Genomic DNA, 16,900 nt, shown 5'->3' with positions numbered 1-16,900 from the left:
CCCTTTGTTGAACCAAGGCATTGGTTTGAATCAGAGGCAACGCTTTCACTTTTAGGTATTATTCAATACTGTTAGACTAGTCTATTAAATTGGAACTTCCAAATGGAAGTGCAATGTGCAATATTAGATCAAAATCAACTTTTTATAACCCATAATGCAGCATTTTTCGATATAATTCTCCCCCTATCGAATTTGTGCCTGCTGCCCTCAGTTCAATGTGGCAAAACAGATGTTATGCAAATCATGTGCAAGTTGTGTCTATTATATTCAGAATGGGGGTGGCATCACTTCAAAACATGCATTCAAAATAGCATTTGCTTCTGATTCACTGGGTGCAAATCGAATGCCCCTACAGATGCAAGTTGCTGTAGGAAGCCTGGAGGTACCGCCAGGTTCAGGGTGGTGGAAGCTTTAGGTTTCTCCACCGTCCGAAGAAGAGCAGGAGTGTGTTTGGATGCAAAAACATGAATACATTTAAAATAGGTTCCAGTTTTTAAATATTGGTCTCTGCTGCTTTTATGTCTGGGCAGACAAAGCCTGTACTGTTCTCTAAGAGGTCATTTTTTTCTTAATGATTCACTGGGTGCAAATCAAATGCCCCTACAGATGCCTCTTGATACCTATGCAATATATTGCCACTGATCAATTTTCTTTGGCTCATTAACATGCCCCTGAAACCTACACATCATTTTTGTACTAACTTCATTTTAGGACTACACCCCATTTTAGGACTACACCCCATTTTAGGACTACACCACATGTCAGGCATGTGTCTCAATTTTGTCAAGTACACATGCAGCAACTCGCATCCAGAAAAGGTCATCATTGAGCTAGGTCAGCTATATTGAAATTAGTAATACATCGTGCTGATGCTGCAGAGATTTTCCCAGGAACAGACTCAGTCCAAGCTACCACTCTGGGATTGCTCTGGCCCAGATGGTTCACAATATTATAGCCTTTCTCTTTACTATCTTATAGGGCAGGGATCCCCAACCTTTAGAACCTGTGAGCAACATTCAGAAGTAAAAGGAGTTGGGAAGCAACACTAGCATGAAAAATGTTCCTGGAGTGACGAATAAGGGCTGTGATTGGCCATTTAGTAGCCCCTATGTGGATTGTCAACCTACAGTGAGGCTCTGTTTGGCAGTACACCTGGTTTGTATGCAACCAAAACTTGCCTCCAAGCCTGGAATTCAAAAATAAGCTCCTGCTTTGAGGCCACTGGAAGCAACATCCATGGTGTTGGAGAGCAACATGTTGCTCACGAGCTACTGGTTGGGGATCACTGTCATAGGTGTATACAATAACAAATTATGAAATCTCTAGGAGAAAAGTACAGTTTCTATGCATGCTGATGTGGGCTTCTAAATGTGGCACAGTGGGATAAGTGGGCCACATTAAAGAGATACTGACACTAGAAATGGAACTTTTTTTTTTTTTACATCTATCATAATGTTGTCTTTGAAAACAACTTATACCTTTGCCATAAAGTATTTGCACAATGCTTTTACATTACCTGTCTGGTGCCCCATGTTCCTGTATGATGGTGCTGCCATATTTGTGCAGCAGGAGTCCGTTAGCATTGGAAACTTTAACTGACAGGCTGAGATGGGACAGTCAGATTGGCAAAACGGTCAGGTTTAGAAACGTCAACTAACAATAACTCACAAAAACAAACCTCTCAGCAAAAAACGATCAACATGACTTATAGGTAACTTTTAATGTACATTCATATTTCAAAAAGACTTTTTTTCGTGTGTCAGTATCACTTTAATTTACATCTCTTTTGTGTGCCTTAAATTTAACATTTCTTGTATTTTTTTTTTAAACTCACTGCTCAGAAAATGCTTCAAGTGATTTGGAAGGCCACATATAACAACAAGAGAAATTCTAAGCCATTACCTTTTAGTTGCACTCATTAGAGATGAGTTATAGTTTTTGCACAGTTTAACTCATCATGGTACTAGTCCCTTATTGCAGGTCATTCTCACCCAGTGAGGTAGACTCTTAATCACTTGAAGGAAGCTTTGTTTGGTAGTAATGATTCTCTCTTACAGCACAATTAATTCTTAGGATAAATGAGTTCATACATTATACATTTTTGTTCTCTTATTAAGTAACCTGGAACAAGAGAGCAGTATTGACATGGCATGCCCTTCTTGCAGAGAGAACATTTCACTACAGTATATCTCCTTGTGTTGTCAGGGCTCTACTTTGTTAAGAGTGAGCATATTGTTCACGCAATATTCACAGCATATTCTTCACGCAGTACAGCTGGAATTATACATATTCATTCAAGTGAGCCTCAACTTTCTGTTCATCAACTTTCACCTTTTTAATGCAGCATCCATGCATCATTAGCCCTCTCAGTGTCTACAGCATGTTTCTTTAACCTGGAATTAAGCAAAGGGTAAGAAGTGCCCCCCAAACTCCTTTTCTGCACTGAACAACATAAAAGACAGCCCATCATAAAATAAAAGAGCTCTGATCCATCTTCACTTCAAAGCTAATGTCATTTTCTATAAGAGGGACAGAGCTGGAGCATTATTTTTGCTGTGCCGTCATCAGAACATGACTCTCTGCCCCCGAGTATCCTTTGAAAGTTCCATTATCCTGCAGGGAAGGAAGAATAGGGGGTTTGAATGAGACTTGATTTGCTTTTTTGTTCTCATATGATAAGAGATGTGTTCAATCTCTTAATGGCAGCCTTCTTCAAGTTGCTTATGTTAATATTTGATCTGATATTGTGGTGACGTCCAGGACAAAGACATGCTAGATATTATAAGAGGGGTTGATAGTAAAATAAGAAAGAGAAGATGCCCATGGCTAATGCACTAGATCATAGGGCAGGAAATGAAATGAGTCAGCCACATATCTAGAGGAGAAAACATTTGTTTTGTCCCTCTTAGTATGCCTTATGCAGTACCTATTCTACCTTCTCTTCAAGGGAAATGGGATATTGATGTGTAGCCCTTAATAGAATTTCTTTTCAAATTAATGATTTGCATCTAAAAGTAGACAATTGGCCCAATTATTAAAATTAAAATAAAAAATGAAATAAAAATGTTAAAAAAAATGTTACAATTGGCAATACTGTGCAGTAAGAAGACACTATAACAGATAGAAGTACTTACATTGAATGGGCAGTGTGCCCCAAATGTGAGCATAATGAGGAATTTAGGGCTTGATTGGGAGTACTAAGTTGATGTGCAAAAATGTTCAATGTTGAGTCAAGTCTAGAGATGAGGAATTTTTTTCACCCAATGCAGTTCACTGATGCAATGTGCGTTTTCACCAGGGGTGAATATTTTACGAATCTGCTCTAGAATTTTGCTGTGCGGTATGTTTCTCCGGTAAAAAAAAACCTGTTTTTCAACAGAAAAACCTCCAGTAAAAAAAAAACAACAACATTATTGGTGGTTGCCCACGCATTTTTTTTGCAGAAAGAAAAAACATGTTTTGTTTTTTGTGCCAAGAAAAAATGGCCATCTACTCCAATATATTTGACATTTCGCAAACTTTTACACAGTTTTGCAACTTTTACAACTCTATAGTCAGGTATAAAATATAAACTATATACGCATAGTTGCAGTAATGTAACTAATTAGGCACGGACCCGGGTGCAGGCCGTGCAGCCGCCCCCCCATCCCGCAGGGGTGTAGCTACCGAAGGTGCAGGGGGTTAGTTATGCCTCTGCATAGTTGTAATATTTACTCTGCTATATTTGCATTAGTTTCCTAATGCAAATTATTTACCTCAGCTAGCATGCTTACTGGGCATCCAACATACTGCTTTAGGTTTAGACTGTCACCTCCACAGTCTGGGAACCTATACATGTAATTTGGGCACAGAAACTAACATTTTGGCTGGAACACCAGCCTTTTTCAAAGTGAACACAACACTGCAAAAAAACAGTTCAGTATACAGGAAAAGACAAGTGTGTTTGTGTGTGGGGTGTCTGGCAGGGTGTGTGTGTGACATATTGCCGGATAATTGGTTAGTGAATGTCTCAACCGTAATCAAATGAGCCAGTCCTAAATCACAGTGTACTCGTGTTGAAATGACCATACAACACATGTGTGTTTGAATACAATGATAAAAACTCATGTCAAGAGTATGGATATAGTTTAAAATATCCGAACTAAAAGAAACAAAGAGTGTTAGTGAAGAGCAAGTTTGTGAGAAAACTTGTGTTATAGCTGACATGCAGGCACCAGATCTACAGTGAAAGAACCCACGTGACCAGTGGTTTTACACATCCAATTAAAATAAGATTACAACGCTACCAATTAATTATTTCATATTAAACAATGGGCACTGTTCATATTAGATAGCTGAACTGTCCAAGCGCTATTGTGCATCATAAAATTCTGAAGTCAAAATCTTCGTAATAAAAATAGTGTACATACTCGCAATGGACGCAGACCTCTCCTTATGCCCATTCTCGTAAGTTGCCTTAGCTAAGCGGGTCCATGCGGCTAGAATAAGGAGAGGTCTGCGTCCATTGCGAGTATGTACACTATTTTTATTACGAAGATTTTGACGTCAGAATTTTATGATGCACAATAGCGCTTGGACAGTTCAGCTATCAAATTTTTTTTGTTTGCCTCAACAGTTGTTCAGCCATATTTCCACAAAATATCACAAAATAATGAACTCCCCAGCCACAAATCTGAGCCACATTTTGGCCATCACTGCTCTTGGGGTTGATAGCTGGTAGGTCTATGCAAGTAATCATGGTGCTGACAAAATATAAAAGAGCATTATTTATCAAGTAGTGTATGTACTTTATGAAATGATTATTTAATGGACAGCAGCATTTTTTAAGAGTGTCCAGTGGTTCAAGTCACACCTAAGTGATAAAAGTTTGGCATGTGTTATCCGCATCAGTAAAGCTTTTCAGCCAGAATATCTGTAAATTGACAGAGACCTTTTATTTTCTGTATATAACCTCCTATTTGAATTGGAAACTTATGCTCCCCTCATGCTCTCTGAGGTTTTTGATCATCTGAAAGCTAGGCAGGAGTATGGAAACTTCACTCAAAAAAATTGAATTATTTAATGCAAAAGTATACAGGTGGCAGCCTTTCCTGCAACAGACATAATAGGCTGTTTTGATGATATTTGTACATTAGTGTGAGTACAGTAAAAACACTTTTGCAAGCAATAAATAAAGAAATAATGTCACATAGAGTGAAGGTGTACTAGAGAAATGACGGAGAAAAGGGGACATTACTGTGTTGCCAAGGTGACAGCTGGCTGTGGGTTTTGTCCCCTTTAGGCATTAGTACTATTAGCTTGGGGTCCTGCTGTTTTCTTATGACAGCCCTTTTTCATTTTTATTTTTGGTGAGAATCTGTGTGAAATGTCTAAAAAAGATCTATTCAAAGTGTCAGTAAAGAGAAACAAACAACAAGTGAGCAGGCATTAATTTGGGAATTTGAATTGTCCAGAATGTTGATTTAAAAGCTCCCGACAATCTACTTTGTTTTGAAGGTAAGAACAGTCATTACTTTAATAGACATATAATGTAAGATTAAAGCCTTACTAGAAAAAGGAAACAAGTTTTTTGTCCAGAGCATTCTCCTCATATTAAGCTAAATGACGACAGCCTCACAATGCCTACAATTGTCTCCCTAGCAGCTTGCAATTAACGCAACGGGGTGTACGGCATAATAAGCTAATGACTGCGCTTTGACAGGAATTTCAGGGTCTGTCTTTGTAAGTAAATTTGGTGAGAAAAGAAAACAAAGACCGTGTTGACATATCCAATAGATTTTCAAAATTATCATAGGATCTGTTACATTCCTCCCAAACTCTCTGGAGCAGCTGACGGAGAGTTTGCATCTCATTAGACTATTAGAAAAATGACTAATGTCTGAGGATGGGATGCATTTAAGCATTTAAGCAGTAAATAATGTTACATATTACCATTAAGAAAGTGCAACAATTAGAATACATTTTTTAATTTTACATGCTTAAATAATCAAGTTTCTATTACAGTATATAGCTATTACCAGATCTATACCCTTCTGTCCATAACATATTTGTTCTACCAGTTTCTTATCTCTTGCTTACTCTGCTTTACTATTGGCTGGTAGTTTGCTGAGCAAGGTGAAAAACTACCAAAAGCGTGAGAAATAAGAAAGTGGTAACAAAGATCTCTTTTACAGGTGCAAGGTTAATGTGTAATAGTAAAATAGTGGAAATTAAAAATGAGTGAAATAAAAAATGATTTTCAAATTTGGACATTCCTTACCTTTTAACCCTTTACATGCTCCCTTCTATAGAATGTTTGGTATCCTTTAAAGGTACCAGTGTACCAATGCATGCTTACTGGCAACATATGGAGTGAATAGATCAGAAACCTCACTATGTAAAGGGTTAAGGTGAGCTGTGATCGTCTTCAAAAGTGTACATGCTAAACATTGTAGCATGGTGGCACAGTTGTTAGCAATGTTGCTTTATAGCCTTGGGGCATTGGGTTTGAGAGTATTTATGCATAGATTATATAGGTTCTCTGTGCTTTTCTTTGGGTTGGTTACAGTTTCCTTCCAGAAATATGGTGGCATGTTGACTCCCGATAAGACTGACCTGTGTGTGACTGTAATAGACAGGGTCGGACTGGGGGGGCCGGGGCCCACCGGGACTGCTGTCCCAGGGCCCCCCTCCGGCCCCCGCTCCCCTACTGTGACGCGTGAGCCACTTGGTGCGCATGCGCATCCAGCATGTGCAAATGGCTTCACTTGGTGCGCATGCGCCGAATGCGCTGCGGGGCGCAGGAATTTTTTTTTTTAGACAATGCCAATATCGAGAGAGGGGGTCTGGCCCGGCAGGGGCCATGAGGGTTGGAGCCCACTGGGTTTTTTCCCGGGGTCCCGACGGGCCAGTCCGACACTGGTAATGGAGACATTATTTTCTAAACTTCAATGGGCAGGGACTGATGTGAATGATTAAAGGGCCGATGAGTTAAAAAAAACATACATCCATCAAGTTCAACCTAAAAGTCTATATATAACCTGTGTGCTAGCGGAACCTCCTTTCTTCTAATCAGAATGGGTGCCATCATGTCAGCTGGAAGGACCTACTGGTAAATAAAGCATTAGAGAGGTTATTGTACGATTCCCTTATATATCGTTATCTGATGCCCCCTTCAGTGCCTCTTCTCCAGCGTGAACAATCCCAACTTGGCCAGTCTTTCTTCCTAATTGAAATTTTCCATACCTTTTACCAGGTAAGTTGCCTTTCTCTGGACCCTCTCTAATTCAAATAATGTACCGTTTGAGCACAGGAGACCAAAACTGCACAGCATATTCCAGAAGGGGCATTACCAGCGCTCTGTACAGTGGAGGAATAACCCCCTCCTCCCTTAAAATCTATGCCCCTTTTAATACAGCTCAAGACCTTGTTTGCCCTTAAAGCTGCTGACTGTCATTGCTTGCTACAGCCACATTTATTATCTACAAGGACTCCAAGGTCCTTTTCCATTTTGGATTTGCCTAGTTAGCAAATTCAATCCAATCCAAATGAGCCCACAGTGCAGCTATGAGGTGGGTCTTGGAACTATTGACTCCTCTATTGTATTACTGAAGGAAGAAAATAACTGATTTAACACATTTGCTTTTTTTTCTGTATCTGTTACAACCATGCTGGTACCATTAAAATGAGCCACACTCTCAACATGCGTCTTATTAGTATTAATATACTTAAAAAACTTTTTGGGGTTAGTCTTAGAGTCTGCCGCCATGCACTCCTCATTTCCTATCTTTGCCTGCCAGATTGCTTTTTTACAACATTTATTATATTGTTTATATTCGTTAAATGCAACTTCTGTCCCCACAGACTTGTAGTTTTTAAATGCCTTTCTACTTCCTATTAACTTGTATTAATCTGCAGGGTTGTTATTAGTGCTTCTACATTTACTTCTTAAGTGAATAAATTGAGAACAGTAACAATTTAATATCATGCTTTGAAGGGCAGCCCTTAAGGTGGCCATACATGGAGAGATCCGCTCGTTTGGCGATGTTGCCAAACAAGCGGATCTCCCTCTGATATGCCCACCTTGAGGTGGGCAATATCGGGCTGATCCGATCGTGGGCCCTAGGGCCCAACAATCGGATCCTAACGATGCCTAACGGGCGGTCGGATCGCGGGACCGCATCAATGAATAGATGCGGCCGCGATCCAACATGATTTTTTGTCCCATCCGATTGAGATCTGGCCGACTTTCAGCCAGATCTTGATCGGTGAAGCCCGTCGGGGGGCCCCATACACGGGCCCATAAGCTGCCGACACGATCTGTTGGCAGCTGTTATCGGCCCGTGTATGGCCACCTTTACAGCGCTAAAATTAGCTTTTCTGAAATTCAGGGTTTTGTTGCCCCAGTGTATATTATTTTTTGCACCAGACATTTAATGAGATCACATTAAACTTGTTCCCATTAACTGGCCTGGCAGTAATGTTGCTCCAGTCAATATCCAGTAATGAATATTGTGCTGGCACTAATACAAACATAACTGTCAGATGCCTCCTGGTTAGCAGCACATGCACATCTTATATCTGTACTTGCAAATTTTATTTTCCAGCATTTTGAAGTTATTATAACACTAAGGAGAGCAAGGCCTACTGTACCTGCCTCTCAGGAACACATGCAACACTATAGTCACTGGGAGGAAGCAAGTATCTCTGCTCCCTTCCTATGTGCAGGTTGTAAAGTGCAAAAAAACGGGCCGTTGCGCTCGGTTTTTTTTTACCTCTATAGTGAAATGGTGAAAGATAAATTTAATACCTATTGCTCTGCCTTTTTAATAAATATATATATATATATATATATATATATATATATATATATATATATATATATATATATTCGTGATTAGAGGGGGTGTAAACTGTCCTTTAAACAGACTGTTTTTCAGTCCCCTAGTTTACCAAAAAACTTTCAAATAAACACTATCAGCTCTCTGTAGCTGTGTTTAAATGAGACTCTCTAGCCCTCTAGACTCTCTAGCCCAGGCTGTGATCATTTCTCTTTTAGTAAGGGGGTTTAAAGGACAATTACAGATATAGTATACCATGGTATTTTTCATGAAAGAGGTGCTTTTTTCAAACAAGAAAAGATTTCTTGGTCCAGGGGAGTTGGGCCAAAATGCTACACAATATGCACTTTTTAGGGAGCATGATAGTCATGGAATGATTATAGCAAAGATATAGCTGTATTTGAAGAGCTAAATAAAACACAGTTGGTGTGTATTTACTAATTTTCATAGTGCTATCAATTGTATCAACCAATATAGCTTTTATGAGTCTACTGCAGGATTACATACATTGATGAAAGCAAATCTTTGTGTTTCTCTGTAATGTTTTAATAAATGTAATATTGTTTTAACTCTTTAACACACTAAGGGGGTTATTTATTTATAAAGTTCGAGTTGTGTTTTCCAGAAAAATTAGTTTTTCGAGGGTAGTTTCACTAAAAAAAATTTATATATTTTTTTGTTTTATTATGCCCCGAAAGCTGCTAAAAGGCCTGAATCCAAAATACTCCAGCTAAAACCTTTTGAGGTCATGTAGAAGTCAACGGCAGAGGTTCCTTTAACCATTTGAAGATGTTTTGCACTCAAAAACTTAATTCATTCAAGGTATTTGAGTTTTTTTGTCCCCCAATTGTATTCAAACTAGTTTTTTTACATTCGAGTTTTTTCATAAATAATTCATTCGAGTTGTGAATTTATTCTCAAACTTTAGCTTTGATAAATAACCCCCTAAGTATAACCATGCAACGTTGTGTATACTTAAAATACTAAATAAATCCTTTAATTTTGGCAATGGCAAAGAGGCATAAGAACTCTTGAGTTTCAGGTTTAGAGACCATAGACGGTTTCTTCCTGAATGTTACTTTAATGGGAAGGTGTTAGTGAAATACTGTATAATGCAGTTATAGGCAAGGTTCAGAGCTAGTGATGTGTGAATTTATTTGGCAGGCGTGAATTTGCGGCAAATTTCCCCATTTCGCCACCTGGTTCCGGCGCCGACGCCGATAAACGGATTGTCGCAGGCGCCAAAATCGCTGTTTCACTAATTTTTTACTGGTTTTGCGAATTTCGCGGCATAATCGCGGAATTCGTGGCGAATCAAAATGGGCGAAATTCGCCCATTACTATTCAGAGCTGTACAATGTAGGACACAAGGCTTGCGGCTGAATGTGCTGAGATAATAGATGCCAGCATACATGCAGCAAGCATTTCCAACCTGTCTCTCTAGCTGATTATGAACTGCATTTCCCAAAATGCTTTGATAGAATATAAAATACCTAACTTAAACATTTTTTCTTTAACAGGACTGACCCACTACTGATATTGATGAACAAGCTGCTTGTAATGTTGGCATTTTTTGCATGCTACTTGCAGTGATAATTTATATGTAGTGATGGGCGAATTTCTCCCATTTTGCTTCGCCGAAAAATTCTGTGACAATTCAGACGGCGGCGACAATTCTAGGCAGCCATTGACTTTAATGGGTGTCAGAATTATCGGCAGCATTGGAATTGTCCCTGGCATTGGAATTGGCGATGACGCCGGCGAATTTTCGCAGCAATTTTGCGAATTAATTCGCCGGCGGCAAACGCGGAAATTTGACGGAAATTCGCACCTGGCGAATAAATTCACCCATCACTATTCTTATGCACAAATGTATGCAGTATATGCAAGCATAGGATGAGTTGGCAAATGGGCCATGAGACAAAGGTAACAGAATAATCATCCACCTTCCTTGTGTTCTCTTCCCTCAAGGCTGCCCTGTGGTAATGGCAGTCACAGCACAGGGTCCGGCCAAACACTGAGGAGCACTGAATGAATGGGACTTTGGGTCCTAGCTAGTCTGTTCAGTACAAGGGCTTAGCTCTATGCATATTTGAATTTCATATTTGAAGCTAAGCTATTTTCTTGGCAGCTTCCGTTCATAAATACTTGTTAATTTGCAATGAAAGAATTTCATGTGCACTTAATCCTGCCTTTACCATATGTTTAAATAGTGGAAGCAAACTTCCATATACGAACATAGCGTATATACGAATTGCAAAGTGAATAGCATAAAGGCATACTTTTCTTTCTATTTACTGTTTCTGCTTCCAGCTGCTTCTTTCTCCAAACAAAACTCAGAAAAGATACTTAACTTGAAACATTCCATGATGTTTATCTACAACTTTTCTCTTCATTAAAATACAAAAAAAGAAAAATGGTTTCCCCCCATTTGGAGCGGGATTGTAATACAACTAAGTTTCTATTCATGACATGAGTGATTAGAGGTGTCATATGTGAGGCTACCCAGGGATAAAGCAGCTGTAATAAAATATAAAGACATGATAGAGCGTATTTATCACCGCATAAAACAATCTGGCATTTTAATGTCTTCAGCCGGCTGTTGATCTTAGAAAGTTTTGTGCCTGGTTTTGAATTTTATTTTACAGGCTTATACAAGGTATTTTTTTTCTTAAAATATGGGATACTATAGAGATAAGGAATTTTTTTTATAAGTTATTGATTTGGAACAAGATGGTTGTGGGACTACTTTTTAAATGAGCTTCGGTTACATTTATATGGGAATTATTATTGTTAGCACATATATAAAGTACTAACCTCAAGAAATGAAAGGGAAATTGATACAAGTAGCTATTAGTCCTAGAACACACACTTCAAAGCAAACAAGTTCAGTGTAATGCATGTGTAAAGTGACAAAATGTTAGAATATAACCTTTAATGAGAAGTTAACTAAAAAGAGGAGCGCTCATTAATACATACTCACTGCTGTAACCCATCGGGCCGCAGTGCTGGATCAGTGTCCTTAAAAAACAAACAATTAAAAAATAGCAAATGGTGGAACGGTGGTGCCAATGTGAAAAATTGATAGCACCTCACCAGTAGTTACATTAGAGGTCAGTCTCAGTGCAAAACTACCTGCTCCCACCCTTCCATTAGTGCCCAACGTTTGCCGGAAAACCTGCCTGTCTACGTAGGGACAGGGTGGGAGCTAAGCTGCCACCGTCCACCTATGCCGCCCAATGCGTTTCGCTGACTAGTTCAGCTTCCTCAGGGGCATGTGTGGCATTCAGTTTTTGCACATATATAAAGTGCCAGTGTAATTTGCAGCAGTACAGTAGAAGGTAGTATATATCAAACCTACAGGTTACATACATATACAATCAATTTCAGGAGGAACAAAAATATAAAAGTAATATATGTACCTCCTGAAGCTGCCCCCTTGAAAAATTAATAGAATAGCCAAAGAAATTGAGAATTGTGCCAATTCATCATATCATTACTTGACTTGCAATCAAGTAACCTTAAAACAATTGTGCTGGTGTTTGTGTGTTGGCCATTTCCCTCTAGAAAGGATCTTTAGACTAGTAAACAGGCATACACTTTATTAGATACCGGCCAGTCAAGGTGGTACAGCCTACAATCAGACAGGTAAGACTGGCAAAAGTCCAAAACTAAAGTAGGAAGGGGTTAATGAGCTTGTGGCACATGTTAGGGCAGGCAGTGTTGAATCAGCATGTACACACAGGCCAATGAGTCAAGACAAACAGGCAACCTACATTGGTGTATGACATTATTTAATTTTACACCATTTGTGCACTTTTATCTGTGCCAGTGGGTATGCAAAGACAGAAACCATATCTTCAATACATCTACTGTAATATTCTTTAGTACTGACATTTTTTTTGTGAATAAAATCCATATACAGTATATTCAACAGAGTAATTGGTGGAATTAAATGCTTTATTTTCTGATATTTTCCTTTGATGTCACTTTTTATGCAAATGTCTGTTCCCGAGTTACACATTGTTATTATTTTAATGCCCAGACTCCCACTCTCTGTTCCTTTTGTCCAGAACTCAGATTACAGTGTGGACAACACATACACCATTATGAATGTCTGTTCCGCTCTGATTTTCTATTTTCTTTCTAACACAGCACACAAGCCAATGTTTAGACATTTGGAACAACCTGAAATCCATCTTACAAGTTCATCTGGTAATTCCATCAAAAGTGAACTGCATTCTCTGATAAGAGGCTTAGAGATGTGACAAGAGAAGATGACATTTGAGTCAAGAAATTCTATTAGAGGCCCGCAGTTGAAGATTAAGCCACAGCCATATGCACGTCACATATTCAGAGCCAACTGGACACACATAAAAATCTACAATATGTCAGATTCATGCTTAATGCTGCTAGCTTCCCTTCACATTCGCAGCGGAATAACAAAACCATACAGTAGCAGGTTGGCCTGAGATAAGACAAGGTCATACATGAGTATATAAATACCTGAAGTGCATTGAGTGTGACCCAGTTAATCCATATTTTATTGAAGTGTGTAAGAATGGACTGAGATCCCTTGTTTTTAATTTTTACACAAGAAACTATTGCTAAAAGTTACTTAAAAAGGGTTTGTTGGGCTGTATTAATGACTTGCCATTACTTATGGTTTTAATCTATGCAAGAAATCAATGCTTCATCCCTGATGTGATGTTTTCCAGGCAGGGACTTTCTATAAATGCTCCACTCTTTAAGTCAAGAGGTTTGTTTTGGTTTGTGTGTGTATGTGTGTGTATGTGTGTGTATGTGTGTGTGCGCGCATGGAGGGGTTGGGGGATGGAAGAATGTACCCTTTTTGCCCCTCCAGTCAATAGTCTGAAACTTCTGTATAGTGGTTGTTGAGAAGTTTCCTTCCCTTTTTAAGAACAACCTGTACCCTCTTCCTTGTCTCTCTTGCTTGTATTCCAGTTAAGTATCATCAGCTACAATGTACTCCTTCTAAGTGCTAATGCACCGTCATAATGTAAGCAGCTATTTCTTTTATATCCATCTAACACATTGTTCAATCTGCTCATCTAGTCTACAGGATATATCTCATTATCAACACTTGAAACCAAATATAGTCCATTTAACACTTGCAGGGTACAGGCTTTTGCCTGGTACTATACTGAGATTTAAGGCCAAGACTATACACCCCCAGTCCAATTTTTGTGCCAGTTTTTAAGTTTTTCTTAATAAATCTGGAACTGCAGTTTTAAGAGATAGTGTCTTTTAAGCGATTTAGGCACATTAAAGAGTTTTTATCCACATTTTCTTTTATTTTTCATCTCAACGTTCCATGACACATGACTGAGTACATCAGTTGCCCTGTTTTAATCTCCTTTAGTGTGGGCGAATAATCTCCTCAAAATGCGTTACCAGCTGCTAACATGTAAATCGCCACTGGGAAAACATATGAGGAAACTTGCAAGGGAATTTTGGTCTACTTCAGGAAGTAGTCATGCTGGGTATGTTTCCCCAGTGGGGTTTCGCATTTTGGGAAAAGCTGGGAAAGCATTTGGAGGAGATTAGTCATGGGGGAACTAATCCCCTCATTTGTCATTGCCCTAGGGGTTCATTTATTAAAATGCAAGATTTGCATTTTACACAGCAAAAAATCGAGTTGTCATTGTTTTAAAGATAACAGATTTCTGAACTTTTCTGAAGATTTTCAAAGGAGAAAACCCAAAAACATTTGGCAGCTAAAAGCTTTTGTAGCTTTTGTGGGAGATATATTTCAAAATTCAAGCTTATTTAATTATTAAAATTTGATGTTTCAAAAACAGTTTTAGATTACTTATGAATGGTAGAATTTGATTTTTATACAATTTTGTCTCAAAATATATAATAAATAATAAACTCAAAAATCATAGATAAAAAATGAAAACCAATTGAAATTGGTCTCAGAATTTCACATGCTACATCATACTAGAAGGTGAACAACTCCTTTAAAATCTAAAGACCACGTAGAGATTTTCTTCTGTTAACATACATATGAGAACTAAACGTAGAAAAGCAAATTCATTATTATATTAAAACACCAACCAAAAGAAGGCTACTATAAATATCGATTGTATCGTTATCAAAGGTCTATAAGTTAGAGAAAAAATACACATGTAGAGGGAGCAGTGTGGCAGTTTCTACAAATGAATGAAAGAAAAAAAACCTTTAAATATAACTCTAATTAATAATAATACCACTAGATAGCATAATATATGTCCATATGTTCTAGAAACAAAAGTAAACCCTGCTAATCAGTACTAAAGATCATTTTCAGACTAAATACATGTTTCTGAATTACCCTTATGAATATGAGCTGTCACTGGCAGACCCATCTGCTTGAACCATTTGTGCTTATTGTCTTGTCACTTTATATTGATCCCTTTGTTTTGCATAAATCTTAGGAAAATGTCGCTGATGTGTATATACTGTGTCCTCTATCGTTTTGATTCATTTTTCATTGGATCATGTGACATCACAATGCCCACCTACAACTTGTGCTTCATGTGTCTGTAATGAATACCCATATTTGTATACTGCAGCTGCCAGGTTTATATGCCTGTATTGTGCTTTATTGAAAACCTTTTTGAATGTTTATTGTCTTACCCATTTCAATATTGCATCCTCAACAGGTTTTTCCGTGTTAATATCTAATTATTACAAAGTGGTAGATGTAAGTTTAATTACGATTTATTAAGGTAATATTTTTTTAAGTCAACATGATTGTTTTAGTATCAGTATGGATTTATGCAGCTTATTCAGGTCAAGTTCTATTAATGCCTTTTAAAGGAACAGGTCATTGTAAAAATAAAAACTGTGTAAATAGATGGGCTGTATAACATAAAAAATGTTTCTAATATACTTAGTTAGACAAAAATGTAATGTATAAAGGCTGGAGTGACTGGATGTCTAACAGAACAGAACACTACTTCCTGCTTTTCAGATCTCTAACTCTGAGTTAGTCAGCGACTTGAAGGGGGGGGCACATGGAACATAACTGTTCAGTGAGTTTGCAATTGATCCCCAGCATTCAGCTCAGATTCAAAAGCAACAGTTACGACCCATGTGCCCCCCTCAAGTCACTGAAGTAGTGTTCTGGCTATTTTGTTAGACATCCAGTCACTCATTACATTTCTGGCTAACTAACTATATTAGAAACATTTTTTTTTATTTTGCACAGCCTATTTATTAACCCAGTTTTGATACTGAAAAGAGGGGCTTGTATGTTTCTTGGGCAAGCATAATATCCAAGGATACCGTTATACTAAAATCTGCAATTATTATAAATATTGGTATATACAGTATAGTTTATGTGAGTGTATGGAGGGGTCAGTGTGAGTACGTATGTATGATCACTGGTTTTTATTTGGAGGAGTTGAACTAGATGGTTTTTTTTAAACTAAATATATGTAAGTGCAAGAGGCTTGTTTATTATTGTAGGGAAAAGGAAATCATTAAACAAAATTAGAATGTACTTGCTTAAACGACACTCTGTGGGAGATGGCTTCCTGGAGATCATCTTTCTGAAGAGATCCCATCACTGAACCTCTCTCCTGGAACATCTATCCTAAAAAAATATTTGCTTTAATAAATCCAAAAAGGTGAGGGAATCTGACCCAAGTCTTTCTCCAGCTCACCTGTCTATTCTCTGTATCAGTCACCTTAAACTACTGCCTGGTGCACTGCATTCTCAGGTTTCCAGTTTAGTCTGCCTGATTTTCATGGTGACATCTTTGGGTGTGAGTTATAATTACATTTCATGGCTCGCCAGGAAATTCATTTGGGACGTGTTATTTAAATCAGCAATATATATGTTTCTGTAGAGAGTGAGTGATAAGCCTCCCTGAGAGAGGGCAACCTAACTAGCTGAATCTGTCTTATGAGCTTTAGAATAGTAATTACCTGCAATGCTGACATGAAAAAGAAATGCATTAACACCTTTTATACTTGTTCTTCCACTTTTCCCGAGCATTTAATTGAAAACTGCCTTGTAGCTGTAACTCTGCTTCTCTGTGATGCCTTATATACGGTACAGACTTGACTAT

At 38.2% G+C, this 16,900-nt stretch overlaps 1 protein-coding gene across 4 annotated transcripts in view; it reads left to right on the top strand.

Annotated features, from left to right (window-relative positions):
- Positions 1–16,900, top strand: part of LOC108701857 (sperm-associated antigen 16 protein) — a 474,505-nt gene that overhangs the window by 277,997 nt on the left and 179,608 nt on the right. The window lies entirely within an intron of this gene.

The sequence above is a fragment of the Xenopus laevis genome, chromosome 9_10L (genome assembly GCF_017654675.1).
Source record: "Xenopus laevis strain J_2021 chromosome 9_10L, Xenopus_laevis_v10.1, whole genome shotgun sequence".
NCBI lineage: Eukaryota > Metazoa > Chordata > Amphibia > Anura > Pipidae > Xenopus > Xenopus laevis.
This window is presented reverse-complemented; position numbering and strand designations above follow the sequence as displayed.